This window comes from Amblyomma mixtum, chromosome 1 (genome assembly GCF_055824585.1).
Source record: "Amblyomma mixtum isolate Tamu chromosome 1, ASM5582458v1, whole genome shotgun sequence".
Classification (NCBI taxonomy): Eukaryota; Metazoa; Arthropoda; class Arachnida; order Ixodida; family Ixodidae; genus Amblyomma; species Amblyomma mixtum.
Genome location: NC_143012.1, coordinates 140,899,269 through 140,916,239, shown reverse-complemented (window position 1 = coordinate 140,916,239; position 16,971 = coordinate 140,899,269). Strand labels below are relative to the sequence as shown.

At 51.4% G+C, this 16,971-nt stretch overlaps 2 pseudogenes; both read right to left on the bottom strand.

The window, feature by feature from the left end:
* Positions 1-16,971, bottom strand: part of LOC149367761 (uncharacterized) — a 125,397-nt pseudogene that overhangs the window by 94,150 nt on the left and 14,276 nt on the right.
* Positions 11,376-16,846, bottom strand: LOC149367762 (uncharacterized; annotated as a pseudogene).

Below are 16,971 nucleotides of genomic sequence, written 5' to 3'. Positions count from 1 at the left end.
GTGTCAGGAAATCATGTTCTGAAGCTGCTGCGGAAAATATCTGCGCGGCAATAAAGTCCATCCCCACAGCCCTTTCTACACCACGTCCCTTCCATGACCCTGACAAACCGTCCTACTGAACATTGGCAGAGCGTGCTGTCCACACGACGCTCGGCTCATGTAGAACTCGTTGTCAGAGCCCTTACATAATAGGGCACTTTAAAACGAAAGGTGTTCGGTCGTTTGCAGCAGCCTATTAGTGAACGGCAACAGATTACAGAAAGAGTAATAAGCGCCACTGCAGGTGACCCGCCGCGGTGGCTCAGTGGTTAGGGCGCTCGGCTGCTGACCCGAAAGACGCGCGTTCGATTCCGGCCGCGGTGGCTGAATTTCGATGAAGGCGAAATTTAGAGGCTCGTGTGCTGTTCGATGTCAGTGCACGTTAAAAAACATCAGTTGGTCGAAATTTCCGGAGTCCTTCACTACGGCGTCCCCCATAGCCTATGTTGCTTCGGGACGTTAAACCCCAATATTACTGCAATATTACTGCAATAAACCAAACCTTACTTTCATGGCGACGTCCACTTCTACAATCTTCAGCAGCTTAAGAGTCTCCGTTTTCGACAGGCTCTCTGTCAAGGCATCCAGCGGTGCCCGCGATGTCAGGACGACAACGACTTTGTCCAGCGCCAGTTCGACGAGCTGCTGCGTCAGCAGGTGCTGGATGGCAGCGAAGGCATTCGACGTGGCCTCGGCGCTCAGCTCGCATCCACAAAGGCGCAGGCTGGTCAGCGACGTGGCCGACTTCAGGGCATCGGACAGAAGTAGCACAAAGCGTCGGTTTTCACGTGATGAAAGTAGAAACTGCAAATCGAAAAAAAAACGTTAATTGTCGGGGCAACTTGCAAACCTCGGAGAGAAACTACAGAGAGAGGGCAAGAAAATGACAGACTCAATACCTTCAGAACGGTTTAGCAGTTGTATGAACCTGCGCGGACACTCAGGTGCAAAAGTGAGCAGGGCAGTACACAATAGTCTTTGAGCTTAATTTTGACTAGTATTAGAGCTGCTTTATCGAAGATCCTTGATATTATTCACGTAGTATATGGAATTACAAAGCAGTTTGCATTTCCCAAACAGGCGCGGGAAATTTCTTGCCTATATCAATCCTGCCAACTAGTTCAGCACTGTACGGGCTCGTGCCCACCCACGGCGCTTAAATAAAACCTGCGGGCTTCAGATGCCTCACAACAATGTACAGGCGCGGGCAAAAGTAAACGGAGCACGCAACTCTCTTAGAATATTTTTTACGCGTTACCTAATTGAAATTTCCAGCAGTGGTACGCGCATGCTGGTAGCGCAGGTTGGTCGGCTTTCTTTTAGACAAAGAACGCTTCTTCATTACCAATGGAGAAAGCGGGATTGCACTTCGAACGCAATAACGTGCTCTGTTTACTTATGGCCGCGCCTGTACATATATATTGTTACGGAGAAGCGGGAGTGGCGCTGGACGGAGCGCTCGCACTAGGCCTGCATGCATTAAAAATCGTATTTCATCTGTTTCATCTGTCATCATGAAGTTCTTTTCCTTGGCTTGCTGTCTGGTAACAATATAATATGCCGCAGGTGGGAGCCGAACCGTACGCATATGGTTTTTTCTTCTTCTGCACTTCTAATAAATTATCTTTAATCGAAAAAATATTCACTGATCATCTCTGTGAAGTTCGCTGAACTTTCCGATGTGTCATCCAGCGCCCAGCACAGTTACAGAATTCATCTTGCCGCGAACGCACCCCGGAGACGCGGTGGCTGCTCTATTGTTGCTGGTGGTGGTGGTGAAAAAGTTTATTATTCAAAGAGAGCTGGAGGGTTATAAAACCCTGCTGCATGGTCGGTATCCTTAGTCCGGGACACCGCACGACGAGGCCCCGTCTCGCGCCCGCTTTACTAGAGCCCTTTGGGACTCCAGCGTGGAGCAGTTGAGGAGGGCAGTCTCCCATGCCTCTCGGGTGGGGGTGGGGGAAGGGGAAGGTGAGGATTCTGAGTACATGCCCACACCATGTGAAAGATATCGCAGATCTCTCCACAGTGCGGGCAGCGCCCATCTGTGTTCTGATCGAAGTGTTTTGCTATGGCAGGACAGAGAAGGGTTCCTGTCTGCAGGCGCCGCAGAGTTCGCTCCTCCGCCTTACTCAGCCCCTTGGCAGGTGCCGGGTAGAGCTGGCGGCACCGTCGCCAGTACGCTCGTTCTGTCTCCGTCTTGCCTCCCCACCACAGATACTTTCTAGCGCGCAGCTTTCTACAGTGCAGTGTTTCAATGCCTGCAGTCGTCGTGTTTGTGGCCAGTGGATATTTTTTTAACCTTCTCGCGTCCCTGCGGATTACTGTGAGGACGCAGGTGTACGGTGGACGATCGGTGTGCGATGCGGCGCCGATGGGTCTATGAGCGTCTGATACTGAGAAGAGGCCCATAGCTAGGCTGTAGTTGCCAATGGACGCTGGACCCCTCAGCGACAGCTTTTCTTGTTTTTAAGGAACCTTCAGTGATTGTTCCCGTGGCACACGTGTGTCCCGTATGCACGTGCGCGGAGAGGGAAACGAAGAGGAAGGCAAAGGTTCGGAACGCAGCGAGTTCAGTGCTGTTTGTAGGCGCGCTCGGAACCTTTCCTTTCCCAAGTAATTTATTAGCTAACATCCTTTCCCCAGTCTTTGATTGGATGACGGAAACTTTATTGTCCTTTCCCTAAGCATCGATTGGTGAGAAGTGTTGCCTGTTTTATTTTTGGTCGTTGTCCCCTCCAAGGGCAGAGACAGAAGGCTTAAAACGGAACCCTCTCGGTTGAGTGGGGGCTGATTTTGTGTAATCAACGGTTATGTTGTAAATACTTTTCTCCTTGCTTGTTTCTTCTCGTTTATTCATGTGTTAATAAATAGTTAACCTTCTTGTCCCGCCGTCGAGTAATGCGATTGTTTGCGAGTCCGAACCATGAATCCATCAAGAAATCCGATTTCATCATCTTCAAATGTTTCCTCACACCTCCACTTGAAGGGAAACTCGACTATCTCCATTGATCAACCTCCTCTTTATTTTCCGCCCTGGGCAAGTTCCTTCACTCTCTTCCTTCTAACTCCCATCTCCTCTTTGGTGGCGACTTTAATGCCCCTCACACACTCTGGGGCTACCCTCAAACCCTCAAACCCGGCCGCCTCCTCCACTGTCTGGCCCAGGAACGCCACCTCACCCTTCTCAATACTCCTGGCTCCCCTACTCGAGCGGGCACTGCCTCACAGCGCCCCACGACACCCGATCTCACTTTCTCTCGGGGTTCACTTTCATTTCACTGGCAAGTGACAGCCGAAACTCTTCTCAGTGACCACTATCTTGTCCACATTTCCACCTCTCTCTCCCACATCCCTCGATGTCATCCGGTCACTCATACTGACTGGAATGCCTTCCGCGCTAATCTCGCCTCTGACTCCTTTCAATCCTACGACGACTGGACGTCGCGCATCACTGCAGCGCTCACGCCAGTAGCCGTCGTGTTCGCTCTTGTCACCCAGTCCCAGACCCAGATCCTCACCTACTCCGTTTATGGCGTCGCCGTAAACGTCTTCAACGCTCCTTCCGCTGCCAACCCCACAATGCCCAACTTTCTTCCCGGATCACTGCTCTGCGGGCCGAGATCGTCGCCCACTGCGCCTCACTCGAGCACTCTCGTTGGAGTGCTCTTTGTGACCGTCTTGACTCTGCATTGCACTCGCGATCCCCATGGTCTCTCTTCAAATCCCTCCTTGGCACTAAACCTGCCCTTGCTCCCACTCTAGCTAAAGCCCTCACTCAAGGAACTCCCTCCGATGTTTTCGATCAGCTCGCCTCTCTCTATCTCCCGCCCCCTCTGGCACCCTCCTACCCGGTGTACTGCGGTGGACCTAACCCCGATCTGGACCAATCCTTCACTCTCCGGGAGCTCGAATCGGCTCTGGCTGCTAATGCTACACGCTCGGCTCCCGGTGAGGATGCCATTACATACACCACACTTCGCAACCTTCCTGACTGCGCCAAAGAATTCCTCCTTAAAACCTACAATGATGCATGGGACAGCGGCTGCCTGCCCAGCTCCTGGACCTCCTCCCTCATTTCTATGATTCCAAAGCCGGGCAAGCCTCCCTCTCTCTCTAACCTCCGCCCAATCTCCCTGACATCATGTGTTGGTAAGACCCTTGAGCGAATGGCCCTGACTCGCCTCTCTAATTTTCTCGAGACGAGGGAGTTCTTTCCTCATTCTCTCATCGGCTTCCGACGCCACGTCTGTGCACAGGACATGTTTCTGGTTCTCCAGCACACGTTTCTGTCACCTACCCCCACTCAAATTCACGCACTTGTGACCGTCGATGTTCGCAAGGCCTTCGACGGTGTTTGCCATGACCACATCCTTTCCCAACTCGCCTCCCTAGACTGTGGCTCCCGCATGTACTGTTATATCCGCTCATTCCTCTCTAAACGTGTCGCTCGCTTTCGAGTCGACACCTATCTGTCCGACCCCCATAACCTCACCCGAGGCACTCCTCAAGGTGCTGTTCTCTCTCCTACCCTTTTCAATCTTGCTATGGCCCCTCTCGCCTCCCAGCTAGCTGAAATTCCCGACCTGCATCATATATTTTACGCCGATGACATCACTCTCTGGTGTTCGTCTGGCTCTCCCGGTCACGTACAGGACACCCTGCAACGTGGCCTAGATCTCATCGACTCCTTTCTCACCACTGCTGGCCTCTCTCCTGCTCCTGAAAAATCCGAGCTCCTTCTCCTCAACCATTCCTCATACCAGCGCTCACACAACCAATTCGTCTCTCTCTACCTTTCTGGCTCTCCCATTCCTGTCGTCAAGCAGTGCAAAGTTCTTGGCTTTCCTTTGCATGCAGCCAAGAACGTGCAAGCCCTCCACCGTGCTGTCACCACCTGCCACTCCGTAACTCACCTCCTGCGGCGCGTGGTCACTCGGCGCTCAGGTCTCCACGAGGCTCATGCGTGCCGAGTTGCCCACGCGCTGGCCCTCAACAAGGTCTTATACTTTGCACCCTACGTTTCCTTCAATCAGACTCAACTTAACGCTCTTGAGACTGCCCTTGTGGGCCTCTACAAGGCAGCTCTCAACCTCCCTATCACTACCTCTACTGCAAAGATCTTTGCAACAGGCCTCTTTCATCCTCTCCGTTCTCTGCTCTCTCTCCATCATGACTCGCAGATTGCCCGGCTTTCCCTTACCCGTCAGGGTCAGTGGTTACTGACTCAAGCGGGTATCTCGCCCCTTCCCTGCGCCCCGATTACCTCTCCTATTCCCACCCCGGCTCCCAATCTTCGCATCCTCCCCCTTCCGTCCAACATGTCCCCCGTTCTCCACGCCGGCCGTCGTCATGCGGCCGCACAGCACCATTCCCCTCTCTTTGATACCCAGGGTGTAGCTTACACGGATGCCTCCTTCGTGGCTCCTCGAGGTTCCTGCGGCTACGCCCTGTACCACCCCCACCTCCCCGCTCCTGAAACTCACACCAGCGGGCCGTTTCTACGCCCTCCAGATGCATTGTCCCTCGAGGTCCTCGCCATTGCGCATGCACTCCAGTCATTTGCCCTCCTTCCCTCTCTTCAAGAGTACACAGTCTATTCAGACTCACAAGCCGCTATACACCACATACAGAAACGCACCCTAACCCCTTCTCTTCAACAGGAGGTCGAACGAGCTGTCTCCGCATTGCAGCCTTCCATCGTTTTCCTCCGCTGGGTCCCTGGGCATTCAGGGATTGACGGCAATGAGCTGGCTCATCAGCTCGCCCGTGACACACTTTTCCGGGCACCGTTGATCCCCTGGCCCAAGCCCTCGGAGGACGGTGGGAGACTCACCCTTCGCCGCACCATAAAAGAGGTCTACCTCGAGCTCCGCCTCGACAAACGCCTTTACCCTCCCCCTCATCCATCACTCACAGTGCCGGAGGCTCGCCTTCTTCGGCACGTTCAAATGAATGCAATCATCACCCCGTCTCGCCTCTTTCTCTATCGCTATCGATCGGACCCTTCCTGTCCCAACTGCCCCTGTATCTATGCGGACCTTGCCCATTGCCTCTTCTATTGCCCGGCTGCTCAGCAGTCGGGTTCCTACCCCCCACCTTCTTTATCCATCACCACCTGGCTCGACTGGCTTGGCGCTGAAGGGGAGGAAGAACAGCGACTTCTGGTCGCCCAGGCGGTCGACATGCTCGGCCTGTAAATTTTGGCCGAATAAACGTCTTCTACTACTACTACTACACAACATATTAATAAAAAGGAGCTCCCCTATGCTCGTTCGTTTCTGTGGCTGTTGGCTTCTCTCATATGTTTAACGAGACCCTCATTTCTCTCCCCCTGTCTGCTTAATTGCTTAATGAGGACCTTGGTTCTGGCAGCCTTGATGCCATAGGAAGCATACGAGGGTTCTCATATAGCTTCCACTCTCGCCGTTCGATGCCGTCACGTCACACCAGCGGTAATACAGGACGCATTCCGCCCGCTGCTGATGAACGTGGGTGGCGCTGGTGAACACTCTTGGTTACGTCACATGTAAACAAATTCCCCCGAAAGCAAAATATGTGACAGCCGTCGCCGTAGTTCAGTTGGCAGAGCACCGGATGCGTAACTCGGTGGCCGCGGGTCCGGTTCCCACAGGCGATATATCGTTGTTTTTCTTCTGATTTTCTAATCATTTATCTCTAAGCAGTAAAATATTCACTAATAATCTCTATAGCCGAACACCGCAAATTTAAAAAAAAGGAGCTCCCACATGCTCCTTGGTTATTGTGGATGTTCCACAACATTGCGATTATCTTCGTTTATTGCCAACAGTTTCGGACGGAGGACCGTCCTTCATCAGGGTGTACAGACGAATGAAGACAGGTTCGCATATTCAAGGCACCGTACGCAAAGGGAGAGGTGAAATCACTCTCTCCCATTAGAGGGAGGGGAACCAAAGCCAGTGTAAGACGCGAGAGTGTTCCAGTCCATTTAGAGGAAAGAGGAGGAGCGTGTTACGAAGGCCAGGGGGTAAAAAATAAGAACAAACAAACACAAAACACGAATAGGAAAACAGCGGCAGCAGCGGAAGTAACAGAGCTATAGCGATAGATGGGGAGGGAACGAGTTGCTTCTCAGGAGCCGCCAGCCAGAAATATTGTCCCGAGTAGCTTCCTTCGGTGTGGGTGGCAGACCCGGGAGAAATAATAAAAACGATATCCTAACAGGGAAAGTACAAAGCAAAACAAAAAGACAGTGCGCGCATGCAGATGTACACTACATCGCAGAACGGACCACTCCCCAGCGGTGCAGGTTTTCAGGACCGTTGTAACGTGAGTTACGAGTTAGACCAAAACATTTTGAGCTCCTCAAGACGATCCAGTGATCGGCAAGGCGGAAGCGCTGCGCCGCGGACGAGGGAGGCAGGGCGGCCGGCCAGACGCCGTGCGGCAGCCCGATCCCGCAGCCGAGTGCCGCGGCGGCTATTCCTCAGTAGCCATTTCCTTCGTGCGTCCCGTCGCGAAGGCATACGCAGTACAAAGTGGCCCTTCAGAAGAAGGGGCCAAAAGGAGGGGGGAGGGGGGGGGGATCTAAAGTATAGATACTGTAGCGAGATTTCCGGGGAAACAGCCTAAGAACAGCTAGCCAAAATGGCGGTCCGAGCTCCGGGGCATCAACCCAACGATCTCGCGCCTTGCGCTGGCGGTGTGGCTGCCGCCGCTGCCCAACTTCCTCTTTACAATCGCCCCCGGCTGAAAGCGAAGCCATCCTGGCGAGTCAGGGAGACAAGAGTGCACACGAGTCATAGTACGGCTTCAGGCGTGACACATGAACAGTTTCGCGGCTACGTCGGCGTTGATCTGTGGCGGGTGTCACGGGGAGAAGTTTGGAGCAGAGGCCGGGTGTGGTAGACGGCACGCGAAGCCACACGAGAGAGCCGGGTAGAGAACTGTCAGCAGTGTGGGTGGTGTCGAAGAGGAATTTTTGACGCCCCTGCTCGCCGGACGTTAACGACCGAGCGAGCTGACGGCACTCCTCGGCATGCTTGGAAGCCTCCGAAATGGTGGTGCACTCAGACTGGTCAGGCCGGTAGGAAGTACAGTATCGAGCGGTGAGGAAGGTTCTCGTCCGTAGAGAAGAAAAAACGGCGAGAAGCCGGTGGTGGTCTGCGTGGCGGTGTTGTATGCGTAGGTGATGAACGGCAGGATCTTGTCCCAGTCGGAATGGTCGGAGGACACTTACATCGACAGCATATCGCCCAAGGTGCGGTTAAACCGTTCCGTCAAATCATTAGTCTGAGGATGGTAGGCCGTGGCGGTGTGGTGAGTGATCTTACACTTTTTTTTATTTATTTGGAGATACTGTCAATCCTTTTAGAGATTTTTACAGGAGTGGATTAAGTGCCCGTATACATTTGCTCATAGAACCATACACACGTTTGTACACAAGAGTACGCGAAGACACTACAACAAAAAAGAGGCAAGCACATAAAAAAAAACACTTAGGATACCGTCATTCATGCACTGACGTTATCACAGATTTACATTTATACATAAAAAGCAAAAGGAAGACACATAAGTGATGACATTACATCCGCGTTGTTGACAGTACAGAAATGCTAGCAAGTTCAACAAATTTGTCAATTGAAGACTACGAGACCACACTCTGATCTAAAGAATTCCACTCACGCACAGCTCGCGGGAAAAACGAAAAACTGTAGGTATTGGCACAAAAATATTCTTGGAGTGTGAATTGATGCTTATGACGGGTTTCTCTGCAAGTATTGAAAGAAATGTAGGTATCAGGATTTACGTTACTCATGTTAAGCAAGATAAGGTACAAAAATTTCAGACGTTGTAGTAGCGCACGGCTGGTTAGTGTATGAAGCCCAATCTCGGTCAGCATCTGCGTGGGTGAGTCGGCGCGCAGGTATCTGTTGCAGATAAAACGTGCGGCCTTCCACTGGACAGCTTCGAGCGTAGATATTTGATTTTGGGCAAACGAAAACCATGCCACGTTCGCATATTCCAAGATCGGGAGAATACACATCACATAAGCCAAAAGTTTGGCTTCCCTCGTAGAATACCGCAGGGCCCGTTTTAGATACATTAACTTCCGCATCGCTTTGTTTGCCACATAGTCTACATGAGCTGACCAACCAATATCTGATGAGACCACGACGCCCAAGTACTTATACTCAGTGACTGTTTTGAGGATCGTACTGTTACATCCGCACGGAAAACAAAGCTTAGATTTCTTTTTTGTTATAGGCATTGACACTGTTTTGCTAAGGTTTATGGCCATTTGCCAGTCCGTGCACCATTGGGCTATCAAACCAAAATCCTTGTTAAAAACAATTTGGTCTTGCCGGTTCAGAACTTCTCTATGCAGGATGCAGTCATCTGCGAATAGTCTTATCTTGGAATCCACCTGACTAGCTATGTCGTTTACAAACAAGAGGAACAGGATAGGCGCTAAAACGGAGCCTTGTGGTACACCCGAGAGGACTGGCATTGTTCGGGAAGTATGGGCGCCGAATTTGAACAAACTGGCGGCGGTCAGATAAGTAGCAGCGAATCCATTTCACAACTGGCCCATCCCCTAGAATATATTTGAGGTTAAGAAGCAATTTTGCATGGCAGACACGGTCAAAGGCTTTTGAAAAGTCCAGGTAAATTACGTCTATTTGTGTTTGGTCATTAATTGCTTTAGCGAAATCATGTAGAATCTCAACAAGTTGGGTGACAGTAGACAGACCACTTCTGAAGCCATGCTGGTGAGGGTGAAGAATGTTATTTTCTTCGACAAACTGCGTAATAAATTTTAAAATGATATGTTCTAAAATTTTGCAGCAAGTACACGTCCGAGAAATGGGCCTATAATTTGATTGGCAAGAAATATCTCCGGACTTGAAGATAGGCACTATTTTTGCAATTTTCCAATCCGCTGGGAGGCATTGTTCACTGATGGATATATTGTAAATTAGACATAAATATTTGCTTATAGGCTCCGCATAACGTTTAAGAAAGCAATTAGGGATACCGTCTGGGCCACTGCACTTTTTGTCATCTAAATTTAACAGCAGCGAGAACAGTCCTGCTTCATTTATGACTGGTGCACCTAATGCATCATTTTGCTGCAATGTTTCTGGCCTGTAATCTTGCATCGTGCCATTATCAGGAGTAAATACGGAATGGAAGAAGACATTGAACGCTTCAGCTTGCTTCCTTCCTTCCGTCGGTGACAACGGTTCTCGGGGGTTATCTTTGTGGCTAATATAACGCCAGAATTTCTGGGGCGAATCTTTGATAAAATTGTTCAGCGTTGTACTGCAAAAGCGTTGTTTGGCTGCTGCTGTTTGTTCCTTTATTTGTATGTTTAATGAATTCACTTTCTTGTGGTAGTCTGGAACTGGGCGTAATTTATTAGATTGCCCTAACCTTTTAATTCTGTGTTTTAAATGGATCACTTCACGTGTAATCCAAGGATTGTGTTTATTTATAGTCTTTTTTACCTGCGGTACAAATTGCCTCAAACAGTGCATTACATGGGCTTTGAACTGCAACCAGATTTCATCTATGCTAGCAGAGCCTTCTGTAAAGAGTTCATAGAAATCGTAGTACTCGTGGGCAAGGTAAGTCATTATGGCATCATTATCTGCTTTGTTAAATGCGTACACGCGCTTCCTAGTGCTGGGTTGGCGAATTTGATTTGTAATTGAAAGCGTGCACAGAACCATATCATGGTAAGATAAACCTTCAAGTATATCGACATTAATCCTTCCTTTTAAGAAGTAGTCACTGACGAAAATAAGATCTAATATAGAACTTGAAGTGCCCTGCACACGAGTAGGCTTGGAAACTATTTGGGTCAGGTTGAAGATAAACAGAAAACTGAGCAAGATGTTGTTCGTAACGTTTTATGGGCTCAAAGAGGTCCAGTTCACGTCCGGCAAGTTAGTCTCCTGCCATTATTGTGGCACTTCCCACCATATGCGTGCGCATATAGTCTAGAAGCTGTTCAAGATAAGATACCTCAGCCTAGGGGGGTCTGTACACTGCACCGACACAGACATGGCTCCGTCCTGCCTGGATCTTACACCAGACCGCTTCCACACCTGGGACATCTGGCATTACTGAGTAGCTTATGCCTTGTTTCAGGAGCAAAGCAACACCGCCGCCTCTAGATGCTCTATCCTTTCGCACGATGGTATAGCCTGGGGGAACCAGTTCGTGGTTTTCAATGTCAGCGTGCAGCCATGTCTCAGTCAGGCAGATATCAGGCGCGTGGGCGATAAGGACGGCCTCTAACTGTTCAATTTTGTTCACAAGGCTGCGCGCGTTAACATTGAGAACAGTTACGGCCGACGGCGGTTTCGAATCCGCTTGGCTGGTCCCTCGTCCAATTCTTCGTTCTTTGCAGCTTCCACTATGTCATTGGTTTGTTCGTCCCAGATGTACAAGCGGTTATTTATTTTGACTTTGTCATAAGAAATACTTTCTCTTTCCGGTCCCTATGAACTTTCGTTCTTTCCCATAGTTTCTTTCTGATGTCCCTTACTGTTCGCGAAAAGTCCTCACTCACTGAGTATTCTGAGCCTTTTAGCTTCTTACAATTGCTAAGTATGTTGGCTTTATCGCGATAGTCGAGTAACTTCATAATGACAGGTCTGGGCTTGGGATTATCAGTCTCTTGCTTTCGGCCGTGGCGGTGAATTCTTTCGAAATCAGCCGTTTTTATTCCTAACTTATCTTCAAAGATTGTTTTCTCGACAGCATTCCACAGATCTTGATGAGTTTCATTTTCGTGTTCTGTAATACCATACACGATAAGGTTAGATCTGCGGCTTCTGTTTTCTAATTCGTCGACTTTTTTAGTCAAGGACAGAACCAGTTGTTCGAGGTTGTCAACTCTATCTACGCATTCTGATGAGTGTTTTTCTATTATTCCTATTTTTCTAGCTTTTTGTCTATCGCGCCTAGCTTTTGATTGGTGATCGCTTTTTCATTCTTTATCTCTTGGATGTCTTTCGCAATTGCTTTAAGTTGCTCGATGAGTGTTGTATCGTCGGGCCCAGGATTAGTCTCGACATCCCCTGCTAGCACCAGCAGAAATCGCAAAGAAACTAACAGATCACAAAACCAGTCAAGCAAAAGGTGTGGGCACGGCAGCACAAGAAGGCAGACATTGTTGCTGCGAAATGATTTGCCAAAGCGCTTTCTCACCTGGGTTGCAAACAATAACAGGTTTGAGCGAAGCATCTTGGCATTGCTGCCGCACCCACTGAAGGTTCCGACGCAGAAACAGTTCCTTAAGTAGCCATCTCGTGACGTCACGGTCAATCCCACAGATAGCGTTGCACTCTTCGGGGGGGGGGGGGGGGGGGGGGGGGGCGTAGCCGTCGGTTCCATCTGGTATTTGATGAAAGTCCCAGTCATAACCCGGGATCACAGGCAGCCGGAACAATTCCGTCGTAGAATTTCTTGTAGAAGTCGTCGAAGAAGGTCCGGAAAAAGCCAGCAGCAAACCAAGCGAAACCTGGGTTGCAAACAAGAACGGGTTTGAGCGAAGCATCTTGGCATTGCTGCCGCACCCACTGAAGGTTCCGACGCAGAAACAGTTCCTTAAGTAGCCATCTCGTGACGTCACGGTCGATCCCACAGATAGCGTTGCCCTCTTCGGGGGGGCGTAGCCGTTGGTTCCATCTGGTATTTGATGAAAGTCCCAGTCATAACCCGGGATCACAGGCAGCCGGAACAATTCCGTCGTAGAATTTCTTCCAGAAGTCGTCGAAGAAGGTCCGGAAAAAGCCAGCAGCAAACGAAGCGAAACCTGGGTTGCAAACAAGAACGGGTTTGAGCGAAGCATCTTGGCATTGCTGCCGCACCCACTCCAGAAGGGACTCCACGACCTCGGACAGAAAGACGCGTCCATGGTCACTCAGCAGTTCGCGGGGCGCTCCATGGCGAAGAAAGAAGTGATGCAGGATTAAAGAGGCAACGTGGGGTGCCGTAGCAGCAGGAAGAGCCGCGGTTTCGGCGTAACGCGTGAGGTGGTCCACGGCTACAATAACCCAGCGGTTGCCAGCAGCAGTATAAGGAAGCGGGCCGTAGAGGTCAATCCCTACTCGGTCAAAAGGACGGGAAGGGCAAGTGAGAGGCTGCATCAGGCCGACTGAATGATGAGGAGCGAGCTTCCGACGTTGACAGTCAGGGCACGAGCGGACGTACTTGCGGACGTAGGCGAACATACCGCGCCAATAATAGCGGAGACGGAGTCGCGTGTATGTTTTAAAGGCACCGGCATAAGCAGACTGCGGGTCATTGTGAAACAGGGCGCAGAATGTTGACCGTAAATGGGCAGGGACGACAAGCAACCACTTCCGGCCGGTAGAGACGTAGTTGCGGCGGTACAGGAGACCAGCACAAATGGCGAAGTGAGCAGCCTGGCGGCGTAGGGCACGAGCCACAGGTGCCGCCGAGGAATTGGCGAGAAAACGTAGAAGCGCAGACATCCAGGGGACCTTTTGTTGCTCGCTGTCCATGGTATCTGTTGGAATCGACAGCGAAGCGCAACCGGCTGGCGTGTGGCAGCCAGCGTCAGGCGGCAGTGGAGAGCGGGACAAAGCGTCGGCGTCGTTGTGTTTTCGGCCGGAGCGATAGACGACACGGATATCGTACTCCTGTAGACGTAGGGCCCAGCGAGCGAGGCGGCCTGTAGGGTCTTTTAAGGAGGCCAGCCAACACAGGGAATGATGGTCCGTGACAATGTCGAAAGGGCGGCCGTAAACGTAAGGGCGAAACTTTCCGATCGCCCAAACAATAACCAAGCATTCTTTCTCATCTTGAATTAGAAATGTTATAGCACAAACAAAGACACGGACAAGAGAGACGAAACACACACACAAGCGCTAACTGTCAACTGAATTTATTCGTCGAAAGCCACACGTTTTATATCCAGAAGGATCGTGAGAGAAAATGACAAAAAAGCAAAAACTTGTCCGCGTCTTTGTTTGCGCTATCACATTTTTAATTCGATGAACTACCAACTCGCCCAACAGGAAGTTTTACTGGAGTTTCTTTCTCAGTGACTGAGTAGTTGGATTCCGGCTTTGTCAGTGCACGGCTCGCGTAAGCAACGACATGCTCGGGAAATCCGGGTTTACGTTGCGCAAGGACAGCACCGAGGCCAACGCCGCTGGCATCGCTGTGGATTTCGGTGGGAGCAGTAGGGTCGAAGTGGCGCAAAATGGGAGGCGCTGTGAGCGGCCGTCGTAAGGTGATGAAGGCGTCGTCGCAGTCAGGTGACCAACCGGACAGGTCGTTGGCGCCCCGCAGAAGGTTCGTAAGTGGCGCGGTGATAGAGCCAAAATTTCGGACGGAACGTCGGAAGTAAGAACATAGGCCGAGAAAGGTGCGAAGTTCCTTCAGAGTCGACGGCTTGGGGAACTCAGCGACGGCACGAAGTTTGGCTGGGTCAGGAAGCACGCCGTCCTTAGAGACGACGTGACCTAAAATTGTCAGTTGGCGGGCGCCAAAGCGACACTTTTTGAGATTCAGTTGGAGCCCCGCGGAAGTTAAACATGTCAACACGTGCTCCAAGCGGTGAAGGTGCGTCTCAAAATCAGGCGCGAAGACGGCAATGTCGTCTAAGTAGCACAGGCATGTTGTTCACTTGAGGCCGCGTAAAATGGAGTCCATCATACGCTCGAAAATCGCTGGGGCGTTGCAGAGGCCGAAAGGCATGACGATAAATTCGTAGAGGCCATCTGGTGTAACAAAAGCCGTCTTGGCACGATCAGCCTACGCCACAGGGACCTGCCAATAGCCCGATTGCAGGTCTAAAGATGAAAAGAATTCCGCGCCCTGGAGGCAGTCAAGGGCGTCATCGATTCGCGGCAGCGGGTAAACGTCTTTACGGGTGATCTTATTAAGGCGCCGATAATCGACGGAAAATCGTATTGTGCCATCTTTTTTTTTTTTTTACCAGAACGATAGGAGAGGCCCACGGACTACTGGATGGTTGAATTACGCCTCGCTGAAGCATGTCGTCCACCTGAGTGTTGATAATCTGGCGTTCGGCTGTCGAAACGCGGTACGGGCGCTGACAAAGCGGCAAGTGGGCTCCGGTGTCGACGTCGTGGGTGACGGTAGACGTGCGACCGAGTCGATTTTGAGCGACGTCGAAAGAAGAACGAAACTGATTCAGTAGGTTGAGAAGTCGGGCGCGTTGCGGTGCGGCAAGTCTGGCGTCGATGGAATCAGCAAAGGCGTCGTCTGTGGCCAAAGCGGGAGATGCGGACAAAGTAAGCGAATTAGTAGGAAGAGAACATGACTCGGCGCAACGTTCGTGTTCGAGCAAAGAGTCGACGGGCTGAATATTGTCAAGGCATTCGCCACGGAGAAATATGCAAGGGCTCCGAAAAGGGTTCGAGATCGGGATGAGGCTGCAGGCGTCTTGAACCGTGAGCACAGCGAACGGCAGAGGCAGACGATGTCGAGAGATGAAGACGTCGGATGGTGTAAAGACGAAGGCGCCGTCAGATGGAGTGAGGCAGGAGACAGGGACAGGAACAGATGCGCGTTGAGGAATCTCGATGTCGTCAGCCACAGACAGTTTGCAACACGAAGATAATAGATAATATATCAAGCGAGGCAGCACTGCACGGAAGAAGTTAGAGCTCGGCACAAGCACGGTCGATGAGGGCCTCACGTTGGGAGAGGAAGTCCCAACCTAAAATAATGTCATGCGAGCACGATGAGAGAACGACAAATTCGACAGTATATAAAGAACCGTGGATGATTACCCTGGCTGTGCAGGCGACGAAAGGCGAGATTCGCTGCGCATTAGCTGTATGAAGCGAAAATCCAGATAACCGCGTCGTCACTTTGCGAAGTTTGCGGCACAGTTTCTCATTCATCACAGAAACAGCAGCGCCAGTATCGACAAGCGCCAAGGCGGTGTGGCCCTCCACAGAAGCATCGAGCAGATTAGCGGGGAATAAACGAGGTCTTGAACTTGCCGCCGAATACGCAGTTCTTGCCTCGCGAACTGCGGCAACTAGTTTTCCTGGCGCATAGGGGAATGAGGACGCAATGGCGACACAGAGCGGCGCCGCGGGGATGGCGAACGGCGGCGAGAATACGGGCGGCGATCTGAGGCATCAAACTGTTCGACAGACGACGGACGTGGTGGGGGCTGTGGTGCCGCATAAACGTAGGTTCTGGGGTCATCCACAGGTGGCAGCACACGGCAACGGCAGAGACGCGCAACGTGACCAGGGGCACCACATGCATAACAAATGGGGAGGTTGTCACGGGTGCGCCAGGTGTTAACACGAGAAGGAGGTGGCCGGGTTGGAAAGGTAGGCTGCGGCATCGGAGGATAGAACCGGACAGACGCCTCGGGCCTTGGTCTTCGGACGACATCGGCGTAAGTGAGCGGCGCCGCAGCAGGAGCCGGCGGAAGAGCAGGTGGTAACGCTCCCGACACTTGCTCGCGAATCACTGTTTGGAGGGTCGGAGCCAGGTTGTAGGGAGGTCCCTGACTGCAATGAAGAAGTGACAGCTGTCGAGCCACCTCCTCACGCACAAAGTCTTTGATTTCGTCCAGCAGCGAGCTGTGAGAGGTCGTTACAGTGAGGCTGGAAAGCGAGTCAGGCTGCTCGGAAGGTGATGGTACCAGAATACGCTGCTTGCGGAGCTCATCGTAGCTCTGACACAGGGTGAAGACGTCGGCAACGGTGGTAAGGTTCCGGGCGAAAAGCATCTGAAATGCATCAGCTTCGATGCCTTTCAGGACATGCTTGATTCGGTCCGCCTCGGACATAGACGAGTCCACCCTTGTACAGAGGCTGATGGCATCCTCGATATAACTCGTGAACGATTCTCCCTGAAGCTGGGCTCTCACTCGCAGCCGCTGTTCGGCTCTCAGCTTGCGTACTTCAGGGCGCC